Source organism: Hipposideros armiger, unplaced genomic scaffold, assembly GCF_001890085.2.
Source record: "Hipposideros armiger isolate ML-2016 unplaced genomic scaffold, ASM189008v1 scaffold_74, whole genome shotgun sequence".
NCBI classification, from domain to species: domain Eukaryota; kingdom Metazoa; phylum Chordata; class Mammalia; order Chiroptera; family Hipposideridae; genus Hipposideros; species Hipposideros armiger.
In genome coordinates, this window is record NW_017731424.1 from 636244 (window position 1) to 655790 (window position 19547).

General features: G+C 47.8%; 1 long non-coding RNA gene across 1 annotated transcript; it reads right to left on the reverse strand.

The window, feature by feature from the left end:
• Nucleotides 1-3295: 3295 nt before the first annotated feature.
• Nucleotides 3296-9568, reverse strand: LOC109382973 (uncharacterized). The gene is made up of 3 exons (XR_002124025.1): nt 9552-9568; nt 9104-9152; nt 3296-3525 (listed from the first exon to the last, which is right to left on the reverse strand). It is a non-coding gene; the product is annotated as an uncharacterized LOC109382973 (long non-coding RNA).
• Nucleotides 9569-19547: the final 9979 nt, after the last annotated feature.

Sequence of the window (19547 nt, forward strand, 5' to 3'; positions counted from 1 at the left end):
TTAGATCAAATTCGGCATCTGAGTGTGTCAGGTTAGGGGGAGGCTCCAAGGCAGACAGATAACTGCTTGCGAATCTGAGTCTACTGACCCAGAACTATCCAAGCCAGCTGGTTAACCTGGATACTGCTACAGTGACAACAAGGACGAGCATTTACTGGGCACTTCCTGTGCGCCAGGCATGTGCTGAGTGCATCACCTGCATTGTCTCATTAATCCTCAGGGCAACTCTCTGAAGTTCACGCTGCTCTTGTCCGCATCTCACAGATGACACAGAGAGGCATCACTCACCCAAGGACCCAGCCCGTTGCTCTCAAGCCCCCTTTTAACTGCTGGGAGAAAGGAACCAGCTGAGATGCACCATGGGTCCTGATGGGTCCTTTTGTTTTGCCTTCCCAGATTTCATATTTGCTTCAGTCCTTGCTGGCACTAAATGCGTCTGCCTAAGCTCTCGTCAAAACAACAACACGTCTATTGTTTTAGAAGTTGCCTCAAAGAGGAGACTGCCCAGCTTGGATCACCTGCCTCTCACGATGCGAATTCGGGCTCCTTAACTGGTGTCCTCGGTCAAGCCGCTTGGCCTCCGAGCTGGTTTGTTCAACCGTAAAATGGGGAGAACAGTCTTTATGAAAGGGCGTGTTCTATGCCAGGTCCGTGCTGTCCAACGCAAATACAGTAGGAGCCACACACACAAGCCACACGTATCACTTCAAATTTTCTAGCGGCCACATTAAAAGAAGGTAAAGGAAACAGGTGAGCCAAAACACTCGACATGTACTCACCGTTATTAGTTTTCATAATTTGTTTCATGTAACCCAATGTATTCAAAATTGTTATCATTTTCATATCAAATTAATATACGATTGTTAATGAGATTGATTCCTCACGTTTGATTTTCATAGCAAGTCTTCAAACTCTGGTGTGTACTTTGTACTTCTATCACGTCTCAGTTTGGGCTAGACGTGTTTCAAAGGCTCAGTAGCCACATGGCAAGTGGCAGCTGTGTCGGACGGCATGTCGTAGTCCCTGGTGAACACTGAGCACGCGGCTCTGTGGTCTAAGCGTCTGTGTGTTTACGCCTTGTGTGGGGCAGGCCATTTTCACTGGAGCCTGCAGGGACCTGCTGGGACCTGACAGGTCTGGAGGGTCTGCGTGTGGGCTTAGCAGTGGGCAGTGATAAATCCTTGGCCCCTCCTGCTCTGAGCAGGTCACTGGGTACCTTTGAAAACCTTCCTCCCCCAGATCCATTCCCTCCAGCATCACAAATAGGACTTTTGCATCCTCTGCAATTAGTTGTGTCCATTTTGATTTTGGTGCAGCGGAAGTGTTTGTAACAACTGCTCAACAGACTGAGATCCAAATAGGGTGAAGAGTGGAGAGAGGGGTGAGGTGACAGGCGGGCTGCAGGAACGGTGTCCTCCCTGCCCTGTGGGATCCTGGGGCCCAGGGCTCTGGTCACTGTGGCACTTGGACGCTCCTGGTTTCCAGTTAACTAATTTCACGGATTCAAAACACATTCATGTAAATCTATGTTGCTGGAGAACAGACCCTGAGATACCTTGTGAAGTGAAAGAAGCAAAGGGCAGAATACTACGAGCCAATGTGACCTATGTTTGGAATGCAAAATTTACTGGTAGGGGCTGACTTGGGAAGGGAACTGGGGACAGGACTGTGAGAGAGAGCAACTTTTCATGATCTAGCCCCATTGTGCCAGGGATGCCTATTACTGCTTTGCGTCTTTTTTGAGCATACAGTACTTTTTCAATTACAAAATAAACTAATTAAATACCCTTTCCCCATTCCCTCCCCCAAGTAATTACAAAGGAGTACATGGTCATGGTAGAACATTTCCAAACCTTGAAGGAAGAACATGAAAATGCTGTCATTTCATTGCTGGATGTTTGAGGACTTGGGGTCCTTACCTGGGGAGATGATTTGCTCTTAAATTAATTTTCCATGTATCGCCATTTAAGCATCTGTTGGGATTTAATTGGGCGAGAGGAAAAGACCAAAGGGGCTACTAATGCGTGTCAACACACATGTCCCCAATAAACAAAGCACCACACACAAATGAAGGGCTTCATATGCACCCCTCGACTACCAAACCACTTCACACCCACACACCAACAACTGAACAGTTCCCACCCAACACCTCCCAGCCATATCCCAAGCCCCAAAGCATTTCATACCCACAAACACATGTCCCCCAACAACTAAAGTTCTTTACACACATGCACCCAACAACCAATGTGCTTCACATGCACACACACACACACACACAAGTTTTCATTCCCCTATCAACCAAAGAACTTCATACACACACATGCACACATGCACACACACATACACACACACACACACCAATAACCAAAGCACTTCATAGACACACACACACACCCCCCCCGAAGAGCTTTACTCCCCTAACCAAGGTGCTTCCTACACTCTCCCATAGACCCCAACAACCAAAGCTCTCCACATGGACACCACCCCCGACAAAAGAAAACATCAAAGCACTTCGCTTTGTTTGCCTCAGCAGCAGACACTTGGAACACCAAGACAGTGGACTGCGACTTTCTTTTCAGACTAATGAGCAGAGAAAAGATTGGAGGGCAGGAGGGTGCGGTAATGGCGGGAGAGAGCAATTACACCCAAGTCTTCTCTCTGTTGGTGAGGGATTCCTTCTCCAGCCTGCACTGGCTCCAGCTAAATCTTTTTCTAATGAGATGTGGCTTATCCAGATCAGAGCGCTGAGAAAAAAGTTGCAATTAACTGGAAGAAGAAAAGGAGTGAGTGAGAAGGATGGAGGGGTAGAACAGGAGACTGGGTGGGGGCAGGGAGGCTCCCCTGCAGGGCCCAGGGGCATCAGACACTCTGACAATGGTCACCTCTCCTGGGAGTTCAGGGAAAGTCCCTTGTGACTCCTATGTCTGCGGGGGTCAGGCCTCCAGCCCCTCCAGGTTCAGGTGACAGGTTGGGAGCCGTAGGTCTCCTTGGGTCTGGGGACTTCCCCACTCTGCACCTGGTGGGGATGGTGGGGGAAGGACCCTCTCAGCTGCATCTCTTTCACACCTGAGCTCTTCCTGCTGTTGGCTTACTCCTGCCAAGACATGGAGCCCTTGACCAAACGCCAGGAGCCTCCTTGGTCCCCAGGTGTCATGTCAGCGCTCTGCTCCCTTCTCAGGACTCCTGGGTGCAGCCAGCTAGGTTCTCCCTAACTCACCTCACTGTTCCCATCTGTGAGTGGGGTCCCCTAGTTGTTTTCATGTGAGCCACTTAGAAGCGGGGAGAGGGTCTGGAATTGAAAGAGACATTTCATATTGAAATGGTCAAAATGCCTCCAGTTTCTAGAAGCAACGTAGATTTACCTTCCTTTGCTTCTCTATTGATAGATGCAAGCTTGACCAAGCTACGCTGTAAAATGGTCATTTTCTCTCTCTGGTGCTCAATTTCCTCATCAGTTAAGAAAAATACTGGAGGCAGGTAGGCATTGGATCTCCAGGGTCGCTGCCAATCCTGATGCCCTGAGGTCTGGAAAAAGGCACAAACACAGACGCCGGATGTCCCCAGTCCTCTGGCTCCCACGCTCTGCTTTGTACACCCACAGGACACTTACACACCCCTGCAAGCTCTTAGCCATGTGGAGACTAGTTTTTACCCTATTTGGCAATAAATGTTCAGCAATGCCTAAGGGCAGCCTTCACAAATCTTGAGGCTCCTACCCCAGTGCTTGTGGTGGGGTCTCATAATAACTGGACATCTGCGTGCCAGCCGAGCTGGGGACCCCAGGCTTGGATCAGATGGAATTGGGTAGGTGGGGTGGATGGAAGGGCACAAGTGGGGCATGCTCTCTGTTCTCTTTAGTCATACACAGCCTCATATGCTCAAGGGGCCCAGGTAGATCGCCTAAAGCTCTGTTTCTCTTTTATTTATTCTCTTATCCACAGCACTTCCTTTGCCTGTCCATGGACCTCCCTGTGCAAATGGGAAAGGGCTTTTATTGCACTGCTGGAGACTCAGTGGGGAAAAGTGAGCATGGAGCCCCTGAATCTTGCCCCACCCCACAAGCCTGCTTGGTTTCCAAAAAAAGGGCCCCTGCTTGTTGATGGCCACCCAGAAACATGGTCCCCTCAGGGAGGTGTTTGGGTGAGCACTTACCAAATAAGCCCTGGAGATGACACCAGCCAGGGGACAGATGAGCTACTCCCATTTTCCTGTTCCAGGGAGGTCAGCCTAGTCCTCAACCTCATGGCCTAGGAATTTCCTCAGAGCCTGGTTCTCCGGGTCCGTGGTCAGTCCTGCTTTCTGCCTCTGTCCTCCACCACATTAGCTACCAGAGACAATCCAGGCTGTTTTCCTATCTCTGGCCATTGCCAATCTAATAAGCATATGTACTAGAAATACTAGCTGGAGTGCTAAGTTAGAAATTCTTCTTAAACATATAGTAAGGTCAGATGAAGGAGAAAAAAAACCCAGAAAACAAAACACAAAACCCCGAAACAGAAATTGGACACAGGAGGGCAGATGTAGACTGAACAGGAAGTGCTGGCCCTGGGCTAAATGAAACAGCTGTCACCATTGTTCTGGGCTGAAAACTGCCTTTGCAAACTCCACACGGGCCGGGCTCAGAAAGCAGATGTTAATAATTACAGCACATGAAACGAAGGGCACAGGATTAGGCAAGTGACGAAAAAGAAATGGTACCAGTAGATTTATAACTCGCTCAGGCAAATCTGTTTGGGCTGGTGGGGGTGGGCAGGGCGGCCTCGCTGCAGTTACCCCTACTCAATCCCCTTCCTCGTTTGGCATTTTGGCTTCCTGGATTGTCTCTGAATCAGGGGATTGTGTCGATTGTTTCCCGGTGGTGGGCGGTGGAAGCCGGTGGAAGCCTTTCCTTGCTGCGTTTCCGGGGACCCCAGGCCTACAGGACTACATACAGCCCATTGCATCTGACCTAAAGGGAAAAGATACCTCCTCCATTCCCAACCCACCGAAAGGCCATCTCTGGGCTGACGAGTCCTGGAGTTGGGTGGCTCGCTGGTAAACAGGGACTCGTGGACACCAAGGTGGGCAGCCTTCCCTGCAGCTCTTGCTTTACCCAAGGGTTCAAGTTTAAATTCCAGGAGTTCAAGTTCTTTGCAGCTGAAACTGATTCACGCTTTAAAGTCAGCCAGCCCCCTGCACCTTGGAGGAGATGAGGGAGTGTGGGGAGAAGGCTGGGCCAGTGGAGGAAAGCAAGCAAAGCAAGTTTCTTGGGTTAACGCCAGAAATAGAAAAGGCAGAGAGTCTTCACGTGTTTTTCTGAACCGTCCTCGGTGCTTTTCCATGGGAGGCAGAGTTGTCAAAAGCAAAACAAAACAACACACACTCACTCACACCCACCCCAAATCGGCCCATCCCACCACCCCCTAGAAAGGACGTCTCCAGGAAAGGTTAGAAAGAAGGTAAACCATGTGTTTGCCATCTTTACGCCTGATATGGAAACCATATGCTTAAATACACTCACAAACATACTTAATATAACACTCTTTTATTAAATGTGGTTTTATAAACGCTCTCCCCAGCCAGGGCACCTTTGCTGTGCTGGAGGCTGGAACTTTGGCAAAATAATCTTCCCGCTGCTACATCTATTGATACACATTTTTTGAAAATGAGTCTCGGACCCTTGGAAAATAGACTGGTTCTGATTATTATTGCAAGCGGGAAGGGGCACACGAGGGCATCTTTTTTCCTCTGATAAATTAAAAGAACTGTAACGGGTGCTTTCTGCAACCTGTAAAAGGGCAGAGACATCTGTGATTCATTTAGCAGCTCCTTACAGAAGATTTATTTGATTAATTCGGTCAGAAGAGAGAGAATATGGATTTTCCCCTGCTCTGAAAGGCACATACTCACACATGCACACATGCACCCACCCATGGGTAGACATCTCAGGAATGAAAAATGACTAATCGTGTTATTGGAACTGGCCAACGTGGGGCCCCGGTGGTGAGCTAGCTGGCTCCTGCCCTGATGATGGGAGGGCAAGCTTCAGAACAGATTTAATATCCGTAGGCCCAATGTCACCAAAGAGCGACCCTGGAGAGTAGTCCATGGGCACTGGATTGCTTTGATTAGGCGTTGCGCCCTGGTGCCAGGCTCTGCACTGAGCACTTTGCATGCATTATCTCGTTGTGCCATCACAGTAACACCGCCCCCCCCCACACCCCTGCTGCCCGTGAGGAGACACACGTGATCATCTCTGCTGTAGAGACCGGGAGACTGCCCTGTTCCCAGTAGGACTCCGCTCAAAGCTCTTTTCACTTTTTTCAGATGGTTTTTGGCTTTCTCAGTCCTCCATGCCTAAACCAAGTGGACAGAGGCCACATCTTGTGTTTGTCTCATAGTGGGTAATCTTGAAGGGGCGATCTACACTGGCTGTGCTCCATGCCCTGTGGGTTTCAGCTCAGTGTTGACAGAGAAACTCTCCTTTGGGCTTATTTCTAAATCTCAAGGAGAGCTGGCTTCCTGTGGCCTTGACTGTCCCTATCCTACAAGCAATTGTCTGCAGACCAGTGCCAATTCCTGGTGGGTGGGAACAGCCCTTGAAACAGGTCCTTGGGAAGGCAAAGAAAACAGCGGTCAAGAGGAATCATAAAGTCATAGGAGACCTGACCCCCAAGAGGACTTTGGATATCAATGTCAGGAGTATCAAATATATGTCGAGGAGATGTGCCACCACTCTCCTTCCTGTGCACATAGCAGACATTGCTCATGGGTCCCAGCTCGCTCTCTCCGGCTAACCCTCAAAATCCTTCTCAACACAGCTCTCCAGGAATCCTCTAGCAAGAGATCAGAATTAGGGCATGAGTTGGGAGCTGTGTGCAGTCCCTTCTAGCAGAATGTTCCGTTTTGTGGCAGAAGAAAGGCCCAGAGAGAGGTCAGCTGCCAAGGCAGTTAGGAAGCCAGCTCTGAGCAGCAGCTCTCTAACCTCCCTCTCTGGGATTTTTTTTGTATTCACACCAGGAGGGACTGGTGGAAGCCAGAGTTCAGTGGGTCATACACCTCTGCCTTTTACTGGATCCCTGCTCTCACCCCCCACCCCGTCCCCACAGAATGCCACTGAAGCTGCTCTGTGGGCAGGATGAAAGGCGTCCCCTGGAAAGCTGCAGGAGATTGAAATCTCTTTGTTACTTTAAAATAATTAACTTCTAAACTGGGACAGAGTGGGGCAGACTGAACCCTGAACGTTTGACAACCCAGGGCCTAAGATTCTAGGAAGACGTGGAAGGTTTCCCTTTGGAAACGCTAGGATCAGCAGACACCCTCCACTCCAGACTTTCCCTCCTCTGCCTCCCTTGGCTGGACCACAGGAAGTGACGAGATCAAAGCCAACCAGGACTCAAAAGGCTGAAGATGCTGAGAGCTTGTCTCGGATGGCTGCCGCTGTCACCCTGTCCTCAGACTTTTCAGCTAGGCGAACTTTCTCTATGGGATGAGTGGCAGGGTTTATGGAAGGAGGGGTCTCCAAGTTCAGAAGCACCCCCAGAACCCCTCTCCTGCTGGTCCTTCCCAGGACCTGATCTTAAATGTTTCTCAGCCTGAGGTGGCCCAAGAGGGTTTTGAAGGCTCACTGTCTAGTTGTGCAGAATGTCTGATTGGCAGAAAACAAGCTTTTCCTTAGAAGAAATGCAACGAAGGACCAGGGCTGGTTTAGAGGATCAGAGAGCGAGCCTAAAACACTGCATCTTGTGAAGGGAGGCGGCCATGGCACAGTGAGTCTCGAGAGTCTTGTCAGGACCCCGTTTAGCAAGGTTGCCTGTTGGGTCTTCAGGGAACCTGCCTAAGGAATCGATAAGAGTTAGGAGTAACTTGCATCTCAGCTATTGGGTGACTCCTGGGTGTTTCTGCAATTTTTGAGAAGGCTTGAACACACTTTGTTTAAACATGTCTTCTACAATTTTGTTTACGCTATGAATTTGTAATTCATAGTGAAGAAAAGTTTGCTAACCGAATCATACTCTAGCCCAGCACAGCCTCTTGAAAAGATCACAAATATTGAATTAGTAAGGTCCCACATAATGAGGATTTCACAGGCCCAAATGACACCCCTTTGGTCAACCCCTTTTGTTGACCAAAAACCATTTGTTGAATAAGGCGTTTCTATTGTGGAAATGGTTTTCCAGAATATTCCTGACTGCGGAGGTGATTGAATAGGCTGGAGAAGGAGCCAAGTTTGGGCAGGGACCGGGTGGGTAACGGAGACAGAAGGCCTCAGTGCACCATTTTGGATTCTACCTCGGGATAAATGAGCGGGCTAAGGTATGTTTGATTTGCCCCTGGGAATCTAATAAAAGGAAGGGTCCTGTGCCAGTGGGAATTACAAACAAACTCGGTGGCCAGGCAGGTATTCACTAACTGCGTAACCCTGGGCAAGTTAGATAATCTCCCTGTGCTTCAGTTTCCTTCTCTGTGAAATAGAGGTAATAATAACACCTACCTCATAAGATTGCTTTGGAGATTAAATGAGATAAAGCACTTAGAACAGCAACTAACAGGTAGTATCAAAAAAACTGACAAATGGATAAACAAAATATCGTCTGTCCATACAATGGAATATTACCTAGTCCTAAAAATAAATGCAGTTCTGATCCATGTTATCATGTGGTGAACCTGGAAAGCATTATGCTAAGCAAAAGAAGCCAGACACAGAAGGCCACATATTGTCTTGTTCCATTTATATGAAATGTCCAGAAAAAACAAATCTATAGAGATAGAAGGTAAATTAATAATTGCTTAGGGCTGGTTGGGGGGATAGAGGGATAGAAAGGTGAGAGGTGAAAGAGTACAAGGTGGCTTTATGAAGTGATGAGATTTTTCTAAAACCGATGTGATGATGACTGTGATTATACTGGAAACCACTGAATTGCATGCTTTAAGTGGATGAATTGTAGGTTGTGTGAATTACATCTCAATAGGGCTGCTAAAAAAAGGAAACATGTTTTTAAGTGAGTGTAGTTATTACAGAAGAGGATGATGGAACCTGTGACAACGAGAGAGTGTTGACGCCACCTAGAGACATTCAGATTAAAAAAAGAAACCTAGAAACATGGCTGGAGGCCAGACTCACCTCAGTTTCCCCATCTGCTAGGAGACATAGAAGTTCCTCCCTCAAAGGGCTGTAGAAGGAAAAATGAGATAATTCATGTACAGCACTTAGCCCAGAGCCTGGTACATCTTACACACTCAGGAGGCAGCAGTGGGCATTGGGACGCTATGCAGGACGGACAATGACAAATATCCACAGCCAACCTTCAGAGGTTCACTGCCTTTTTCCTCATCTGTGATAATAAATCATGCCCTTTGCCCATTTTCCTCTTAGGCTGTCTTTTGTCTTACTGGTGTATGGATACCTTTACCCTGCGTACCCCCTTCCCCAGATTCTTTTGCCATCAGAGCAGCTGAATTTCTGGGGGCGTAGTGAGACCACCACTCTTCCTTTCTGTTTTGCCCAGAAAAGTACAAGGCTTCCCAAGTATGAGTGCCTTCTATCAGGGTTGCTGCCAGTCATACAGTACCTCTGTGCAGATTAGAAAAAGGGGCCTCTTCAAGACATACTACTTCTTTCTGTTGGAAAAGTGTGATAATATACAGATTTTATTAGAATAGACACTTTATTGAAATCCAGATTGAATACATATACAATACATATAAATATACAATAAATATACATACAAGTCTCTGATGTCCAGGATGTGATTGGCACTCCTTTGGTGGGGGTGCCCTGATGCAGTACACAACCTGCCCAGCTGTATGGGGTCTCCGTGCTCCTCACTTCTGAACAACCTCTTCATGGCACACAAACCCCACGTGCGCCCTCTGGCTGAGGCCTGGTGTTTCGAGGCTCCATTCCTGGCCGCTCCACCCTCATCTTGCTGTTTGACCTCAGGCTTTTCACAGTATCTTTCTGGGCCTCTGGGATATTTGCTCTGTCTTTCTTCTACATCACTTTTAAAGGAGCTATGGCTGTGGGAAGCCTTTGAAGAGTCAAAAGGGACCTTGCCGAAGTGTTATTCATACTATGGAAGCACAGTAAAGTTGTCATAATCTAATAGCATTCGTCAGATTTCCTTTACGAGCTGGTGGTCCCGTGCCCCTTCAGCCAGCTGTCAGGCGTGCCCCATGCCTGGGCTGTGGCCGCCTTCGGAGGGGGCACATCCAGGATTTCTTGGCATCTGTGATGGTGTATCTCATGTCATCTGAACTTGCTTTGCACAGTCAGAGACAGGCTTCTGTGCCCAACCAAGTTTCTGTACTCTGTGTGTTTGAGGGGCCAGGCACCAAGTGGACACCCCGGAAGTTGTCCTATTCTAACTCCCTACATGGCCTCAGTGCTGAGCCCGGTCTGTAGGTCTCCGCAGTGGCCTGCAGCGGTGAGAGTGGATAGAAACAAAAGCCGGGCAGTCCCTCCGGCACCAGGACCCCTGACAAGAGTGAGACGGTACAGAGACCTCAGGGCTCCAGGGTTGGACGAGATTGTTCTGTGGATTCCTGAGCATTTTTGCAATTTCTAAGAGTCTCATGGAGTGGTATAGTGACTCCCAACAAGGTCACTTGGGCTGACTGACACTCCACATTCCTTTGCAGTGATCTGGAATGACATTGGCTGGACACGGTGACGCTAATTCACCCGTGGTTGTCAGAAGCTGCCCAGATGGCAGGACTGACTGCAGCTAGAACTGGCTTTTTAAAGTAGGAAAGCAAATTAGTCCATAATAAGTGCATGTGCTAGGTAGACAAACACCTTTCAAAATGTTGAACCATAGGGAGGAGCAAATTAATTGCAAGTGTTCTTGGGGAGAGGAAAGCCCTTACTCTACTTAATAAATACCTTCAAATGGCTCCTCTGTGCTATACAGTGTGTTGGGGTGGGAAGAGTGATATACCGGAAGAGAAGGTCTCGCTGCCATGGAGCCGATGTGCTTACTATGGGAGATAGACAATAAACAGGGAAACAAAAGTGACCTTCCTTAGGCGCTTACTAAATGGTAGTTATTAATTTAAATGTCTACAATAGGGGATTGGATATATATATATTTTTTTAAATAAAGTTTATAGGGGTGACAATTATTAGCAAAGCTACATAGATTTCATGTGTACATTTCTATAATACATCATTTATATATCACATTGTGTGTTCACTGCCCAGAGTCAGATCTCTTTTCAGCACCATATATTTGAGGTTTAGCATATTTTAATACACCTACACTTGGATTATTTTGTAACCAATAGAAACACAGTTTTGAAGAATATCTAATGACCCAGGAGAGTGCTCATGGTTCATTCATCAAACACTAGCTGAGCACCTACTCTGTGCCAGGCTCTATCCTGGGCTCTGGAAACAGAGCAGAGAGCAGCCAAGGCAAGCTCAGACAGGCTCCCTGCTATTCTGGAACTCCTATCCTACGCTGGGAGACAGTTAGGAAGCAAGTGGAAAAATACCCAAACAGGAAAAGGTCAGATGGAGACAATAAACAGGGCGACACAGGAGAGACCGCCTGAGAGAGGGGAGGGGGCTGCTATAGCCTGAGTGGTCAGGGAGGGCCTCTCAGAGGAGGTGACCCAGAACTAAGAGGTGGCCAGTAGGCGAAGATGAGGCAGCATCGTGGAAACTTTCGGACCAGCTAGCCTTTCTTCGGTTCCACAGATGGGGGCACTGAGGTGATGTGGCTTGTTTTGGAAGTCAATGGCAACGCCAGGACAGAGCCTTGGGCCCGGGCTCCCTGGACATCGCTCTTCCCATGGGTGTACCATCCTGACTCTCGGCAAGTGTCCCTTCTGAGTGCTCTTATGAACCTAGGGACATACAAAAAAATGCGTCTATCAGGCAGGTCTCAAGGGGTTCTGGAAGTCCTACAATATACATGGCACTAGGCCCGGAGTCACAAAGAGTGTAACAGACCAAGCCATGAGTTATATCCACACCCACCTAGGAAAATGAGGCAGCGACGCCAGAGAGCGTGGATGCTACCAATAGGAACTGAAGGCATTCCCAGGAGGAGAGGTCATCAAGGCTGCGCTGGGAGATTAGAATCTCATTTATTGACAGACAACTTCTCAACCCCCATTCCATCACGCCCCAGCTCCTGGCATGAGAACCCGGGGAGAGGAGGAGGTCTTCTGCCTTGCACCCCAGGTTAAGGGTCGCTCAGACCGCCAAAGGAACCCCAGCCCATCGATGCAGCCACAGGAATGATGTGGGAGCAGCCTCACCCCTGTTCATCTCTGTTCCTTATTGCTCTGCCACACCTCCCATCCCCCGTGCCGCTGCCTTTCATCTCAGTCCCACTGAGCTTGGCCTGGTTTGAGGTCTCCTGCTGTGGCGCCCCAGGCTGGGTCTCCAGCTCACAAGGACTCTCTCTCTCTCTCTCTCTCTCTCTCTCTCTCTCTCTCTCTCTCTCTCTCTATCACAGCCTGGATCTGGCCCCCTGGCAGCTGAGCTGGGGCAGAAGGTCCCTCAGGACCCAGTAGGAGGTAACGAAGGCAAAAGGTAACGTTGGCCCAGATTGGGGAGGATTTTGCAGGCAGCGAGGCAGATGCACTTTGATGGGCCATGGGAGCCACCTCACCCTGGCCTCCTGAGTGGCATGTAAGACCTAAGAGGGGCCATTGTCAGTAGCGGTCAGGAGTTTAGGCTCTGAGTGGGAGACTGTTCACATTCCAGTCTAAGCCACGTCCTCCCTGGGTAAGTAACCATGGCCACGTTCCTTCACCACAGTGTACCTCAGTTCGCTCATCATAAAATAGAGACAGTAAGATTAGCCACTTCATAGGGTTATTATGAGGATTAAATGAGGAAATGTAGGTGAAAGCGCCTGGCTCATTGTAATCACTCTGAACTGGAGCTGTCGCTGATGCTAAAGTCTCAGCAAAGTCTCAGCTGACTTTGGGAGGAACCAGCCAGCCCTGTGGAAGCACAGCTACCATGGTTCTTGGAGCCTCTTTCCTGCGTTCTGCATGGAGCAGCCTAGCTCCTCCTTTCCTGCATGCTTGTTCTGTTTTCTCCTCTGGCTTCTTGGCCCAGGTGGATCTAAGGACCTCTGAGGGACTGCCACAGAGTCTTCCTTCTTCTTCCTGCACCTGCCTCTTTTTGCTCTGGCTTGTGCTCACAGCTGCCCATTGGACCTTCCAGCCCTGCTCAAGGTCCTCAGTGGCTCCCTGTGACTGTAGAGGAAATAGCAACCTCCTCAGCTTTTAATGTAAGACCCTTAGCAATCTGACCTTTTCTTAACTTTTCAGTCTTAGGTGAATCTGGGACATTTAAGCCTGAGTTTGAATCTGGGCTCCATAGCGTCTGAGCTGTCGAAACCTTGGGAGATGTACATAACCTCTATGTACCTTGGTTTTCTTATCTGTGAAATGGAAATAATTATACCTGCCGTATCAACTTCACAAGGATGTTTGAGGATCAGGTCAGCAGGAATGTACACGCTATTTGTACCTAGAGAGTGACTCACTGTGTTTGGACCACACAGTGGTTTCCTTTCTCTGGGCCTCTGTTTCGTCATTCCCTCCACTTGGGGTGCCTTGTCACCCTCAGTCACCATTGTCCAAATGTGTATATCATTCAGAGCCCAGGGCGAATGCCATGTCCTCCGTGAAGCTGCCCTCGTTACGCTGCCTGGAACCTCTCTCTCTCTCTCTCTCTCTCTCTCTCTCTCTCTCTCTCTCTCTCTCTCTCATGCTTCCTAGATCACGTTGATCACACCTCTCTCAAACACCTGTGACGGCCTCACTTCATACCTGCCTTCCTCCACTTGCCTTATCTCCTTAGCCTGTGAGCCACTGGAAGGCAGGATGGTACTTACATCAGCTCTGGTTTTCCCATGGGACCTTCCCCCCCCCTTCCCCCCCGCCCCAAACAATAGGTGCTTGATGAGTACTTGTCAGAAGGATAGGTGACTGAGTGGATGAATGAGTGAATCTGGGTAGAGCAGTGGTGCACTGAAGCCAAAGCGATGGGACTGATCCCCTCTGAGGCCTGTTTTGTGGCCCTAGATGACTTTGCCTTTCCCCACATGTGGCCCAAATTTTCACAACCGTAATGGACCCAGAGTCCCTCTATAGGAAGGGCTTAGGGGCAGAAACCTGATTGGAGGCTGGGGAGGGGGCTTGTCTGGAAGCTGTGTTATGTAGAGATCCCCCTCACTGGGGATGTACGTTAGGGGAGCGGCTGGTCACACAACTAGACCAGGGAGTGTGGATGAGTCAGTGCCACACCTCACTCCTACTGGGGGGTGTTTCCCAAGTGTCTTCCTGGGAGGGGGGTGGGGAAGAGCAGGGTTGCATAGGAGCTGGGGATGTGACTCCGGGCGACCTGAATTATGTCCCCCACACAGGAGCACCTGATTTATTATCAGGGACTGAAACACACGGAAGAACAAAGGGCCCTGGGGACATTTGTGACCCAGCTGCTCCCTCTCCATATTGAGCCAAGGCATGTACTCTCAGCAGTTCTCAGAGCCCCTCCTCAACCCCCCCCCCGCCACTGCTATATTCTGGGGCCACACATTCCTCAGGCAAAGCTGAATCCTAAGTATTTTAATGCCTGATATCTATCTCCGTATGGATTTTTGTTTTATCATGAGGCCACTGGAAAGTTTTTTGATATCTCTTTGAAACAGATGTCAGCAAAAGCTTCCAGCACAGATCAAGGGCAGGTTAAGGCCTTTGAGATGGGTCTGAATGTCCCTTTAACATCGTTCAATCTAATACCCAAATATACCTCAAGTCATTACCCTGTTTTTATAAGAAGCTCTGAACCATATGTTCGGGAACTAATTAAGCAGACGAATCAAGCCCTGGGATCAGGTGGGGCTCTGTTTAAATATCTTAACCTTTTATGATTATCTTAATTTAGAGAAAATTCAAAACACATTCAGAAGTCTTAGAAAATGAACTAACTAGGAATTTACTGGCCGGTTTCTTTTCTTGATGTCGGGATCATTTCTTTACAAGCCTCGCCTGGATTCCTGGGGAAATCCGCTGTGCTCACAGCTTCCTGGGAAATGCAGACATTTGTCAGCCTGGGAAACTCAGAGGGGCCACACCTGACTTTTCCTTCCACCAGCAGCTTCTCCTAGTCCGAAACCCACCGTGCCCCACCTCCCAGCCCAGATGTCTCCTGTTTGCCAGAAGGAGTGGGGGGTGGGGGGAAGGAGTGGACTCTGAACCTGGAAGGTTTATCTTCTTTTTTTAATAAAATAAATGAAGTATGAAATGAGTTGGTGCGAAGTCTTCTCGCAGCCCATGTTGTTTTGGGGGACAGAGCTCCTGTGGAGGAGAGTTCAGGGCAGGGGCTGAAATGTAAACTGCACAGACCTGACTCTATGTGGCTGAGTGAGAAAGTAAGTGCCTGAGGGCCACCCACCTTTTCGATTCCAGGTTGATTCTGGTGGTGGGGAGTGGCTGTGGGAGTGGCACTGGGTCTCTGTCTTCTCACCTACCTCAGGTAAAATAAAAGAGATGTTTGATCTGTAAGACGTGTGTAAAACACACATACTTATCAAATCTGACTCACTTATAAGAAGCTCTTATAGTCTTTTAGCTGCTTCAATACATTTTTACTGAGCACCTACTATATGTCAGGTTCTGTTCTGCGCACTGGAGATTCAGTGAGCAAGAGAGACACAGTCTTTACAAGGATATGAAACTGCCTCTGGCTCAGGTGCCCTGTTAGTGTACCAAGACCAAATGGGTCTCAAAAACACTCTGTCTTCATGATTTTAGAACCATCAAACTTTTAGCATAGGGTTTTCAGATAACATACAGGATGCCTAGTTAAATTTTGGATAAACAACAAAGACTTATTTACCCTAAGTAGGCCCCAAAGATTGCATGCTACATACTTATACTAAAGAATTATATGTTGTTTATCTGAAGTTCAAATGTAACTGGCTATCCCGTATTTTCATTTGATAAATCTTCCAACCCTACGTTAGAAAAAAAGTATCAATTGATGGGGGTAGTGTCTCTATCTTGGATGTTAGACACCGATTTCGCAGGAAGGGACCGGACACAGCCTTGTACCAGGCCTCTTTGCCTATGTTATTTTCAATTAGGCCTCAGCACAGCTCCATGAGGTAGGTTCTATTATCATCCCCACTTTGCTTATGAGTAGATGGACGCTCAGACAGGTTAAGTGACTTGTCCAAAGTCGTCCAGCCTGTATCCTTTTGATGGTACCCCAAATGCCAAGCCGATGGTTATCATTGCAGAGTTCTTATTTTCCTGGCTTGCCCTGACTTCTCTCCACATCCCCTTTATTCCACAAATGTTCAAGGAGAGATTCACTCCGTCAGATCAATGTTACTGCCATAATGAAAACCACCACCCAGGCCCATGAAGGACGAGGTCTGTCGAACCCTAATGAGAATGGTTCCGATTATGCAAAAAGCAACCTCATGGTTATTCTAATGTTACAAGTAAATATAAAACATTTAGAAATACTTGGCTTGGACTGTTTTTTTCAAGTACAGATGTCTGACTCCTTGCCAGTTTATTATTAAAAATGCTACGGTGGTTTGGGTACAAAGATTGCTGTAAAAATAAAAGCTGATGCACTCGGAACACTCGTTTTGACTTTGCGGAAAAAGTCGGCAGCGGCGAGGCCAGAGCAGATGGCAGCTAATGGCAGCTCTAACGCGGGTACCCCGACATTCGGAGCTCGCTTACTGCCCTGCTTAAAACCCTGCAGGGGCCCCCCACAGCACCTCAAATCCCACATCGCTCCTGCCATGCCCCAGCCCCATCTGCTTCCTCCCACCTCACTTACTGGCTTCTTCAGCTCTCCAAACATTTGCACTTGCTGCGTCCACGACTTGCTTGGTCCTCCCCCAGCTCTTTATCTGGCTGGCTCCTTCTCAGCCTTTATCCTTCAGGCCTCCTCCGGCCAGCTTCTCTGACATGGTTGTCCTCCTCCTGACTCTAGTCCCTCTCTGTCACGTCACTTGGCTGGTTTCCCATATTTCCCTTGTAAGGCTCTTGAAATTATTTTGTTAACTTTTTCTTTTCCACCAGAAAGTAAACCACATGAAGACAGGGACCCGGGGTGTTTTGTTTATGCATTTTGTCCCCAGTACATAGAGCAATGTTAAAGCCCATAGTAGTTGCTCAATAAATGTTTGGTGACCAAGTGAATGAGGCATCTAAAGTCTTGCATTACATAGTCCCCCCTTGGTCCACAGGCCAGAAGGAAAGTGGCAGCTTCTACACATTTTAATCAACTCATGGAAAACGCTGAAACATGGGGGCACCCTAAACCTGTGGGAGCAATGCTTTTGAGGCCAGCAGGATGGTGCCCCCAAACTCAGCAGTGGAAAACACTTTACTTTGGTAGTATTTGCCTATGTATAGGAGACGTGCAAACGAGACAAAAGATTGAGAAGGTTTGAGTGCACGAACATAAATATTGTCACCCTAATAATCTTCCTATTCCAGGAAAATGCGTTGATGTGGCCAGAACAATTTGGGGGGCGTGGGAGAGGGGGCACTCCCTGGAGGGGTTGCTCCTTAGCTTGGCCTTCAAGGCTCCTCACACACTTGCTTCAGCCTTCCTTCCTCAGTTTCTTCTCATGCTTCTCTTTATGCAGCCGGCATTCCATTGGTCCTGAATTATTTCTCATGCCCCCACTTCCTGCATGCTTTCCCACGCTGGCCCCTTTACTCCCTCTGTGCCCTCCACTTAGAACACCCTTCCCCCATCTGTGTAGGTCCAAAGTCTACTCAATATTCAGGACCCGGTTCAAAGATCATCTTCTTCTCAAGCTCTTGTCACATTCACCCCTACCTGGCAGTGACCTCTCCATCTCTGAACTTCCTGGGCAGTTTTTTTTTTCCCCTCATCATGTTCTACTCAATATCAAGCCTGACTTCAAGCTTCTTAGGGCAGAAGCTGTGCTTCATTTTCCTGTCCTCCACTGTCCCCAGCATAGTCATTTTTGTGATAAATGAGTTAATGACATTTCTTGGGCACGCACAGCCTTAAGTCATTAGCTGCGGGCCATCATGGGGCGGTGTCAGGAAGCTGTGGCTGCTCAGAGTCGGTAACTCAACCCTCCCCTTCCCCAAGACGTGAGAGAGAAGTGACGTGGCTTATGCAATGGGCAATCTGAACTAGTGTCTACAGGACCCCACATGTTCAGACAAAAGGGCCAGAAAACAGACTCAACTTTCCCTTGTCCATTCAGATGTTTTCCTTTTCGGTGGCCAAAAACCTGGAGCGGCTGAATTCCTGGGCGCTCTACAAACCTCTCCCATTCCCAACTTTCCCAAATGTTTTGTTCCAAAACTCCATCCAAATAAAAAATCCCTGAAGAGACTCAAGTGCTAACACCAAACACATGAGTCCGAGAACCAGAGGCCTGAGTGGAAACAAATGCCCTGTTTTTGCCAGGTAAATGTTGTCAAATATATGAGCATGCAAATATAGTTATCTCAGGCGGCTTGTAAACAGAGCCTGCATCTCACAAAGGGTCCAAATTCACTTCCAAAAGGATGGCAACCAGTTTGGGAGAATTTCACTCATATTAAGCCAAGGATCCTCCCTTGGTGCATGATCCAGGAGATTTGGAAATGTTCTGGGAGCAATGTGGTTTTAAAATGAAGCCCAGTACAAGCTTTTGATCTATACAGGGTAGTATGTATGCATATGCAACCCGACTGAATCGACAGGCTAAATTTAAACACTCCCTTCACGTACGGAATCTGGATTTATGATTTCGCTTTGGGACACACACATCTTTTTGAGTTTTCTACATATATAACACATGGAGAGGTGAAGTGGGAGCCCTGTGATCTTTCTAAGGCTAACACCCAAGTGTGGCCTTGGCAGCTTTGGGGCCATTGTCATATTTTCAACAAGTGATCGCTGTTAGAGAGTGAACTAGTAAAAATGTTTTCCTGAACTCATTGTGAATTGCAACAGGAGGAAACACTCCATCACTGAAAAGTGACACTAATGTATTCTATTAGATTTGCTTATCATGTTAAAGAGCATATTAAAAGGAAATGTTTGGAAAAGAGATGCCATAACGTGGTATGATGGATTGAGAATTCCTAATTTGGAAAAAATGTGCTAAGACAACATGATTGATGTGAGTGACCTACTTTATTTTATAAGAAAGTATGAGTTGCCTTGGGCTCATTGGTACACATATTTGGAAAAAGTTGTTTTTTTTCCACATTAAGTTTTTATTAACATTTTCAAAAGAGCAGAAACACCATAGAAGGATATAAGTTGTGACTTGTCAATGCAGATGTGTTTGTAGTCATTTGCCGCTGAGAAAAACTTATCCCTTTGCTGGAAGGGTTCCTGAATCAGGAGTTTCTTGCCAAGGGAACACCTGACAGGGAGAAATATGACACCTTTTTCACTGATAAAAAATGACAGGGAAGGGCGCTTCTTTTTTTCTTTCTTCCTTTCTTTTCTTTCTTTCTTTCTTTCTTTCTTTCTTTCTTTCTTTCTTTCTTTCTTTCTTTCTTTCTTTCTTTCTTTCTTTCTTTCTTTTTCTTTG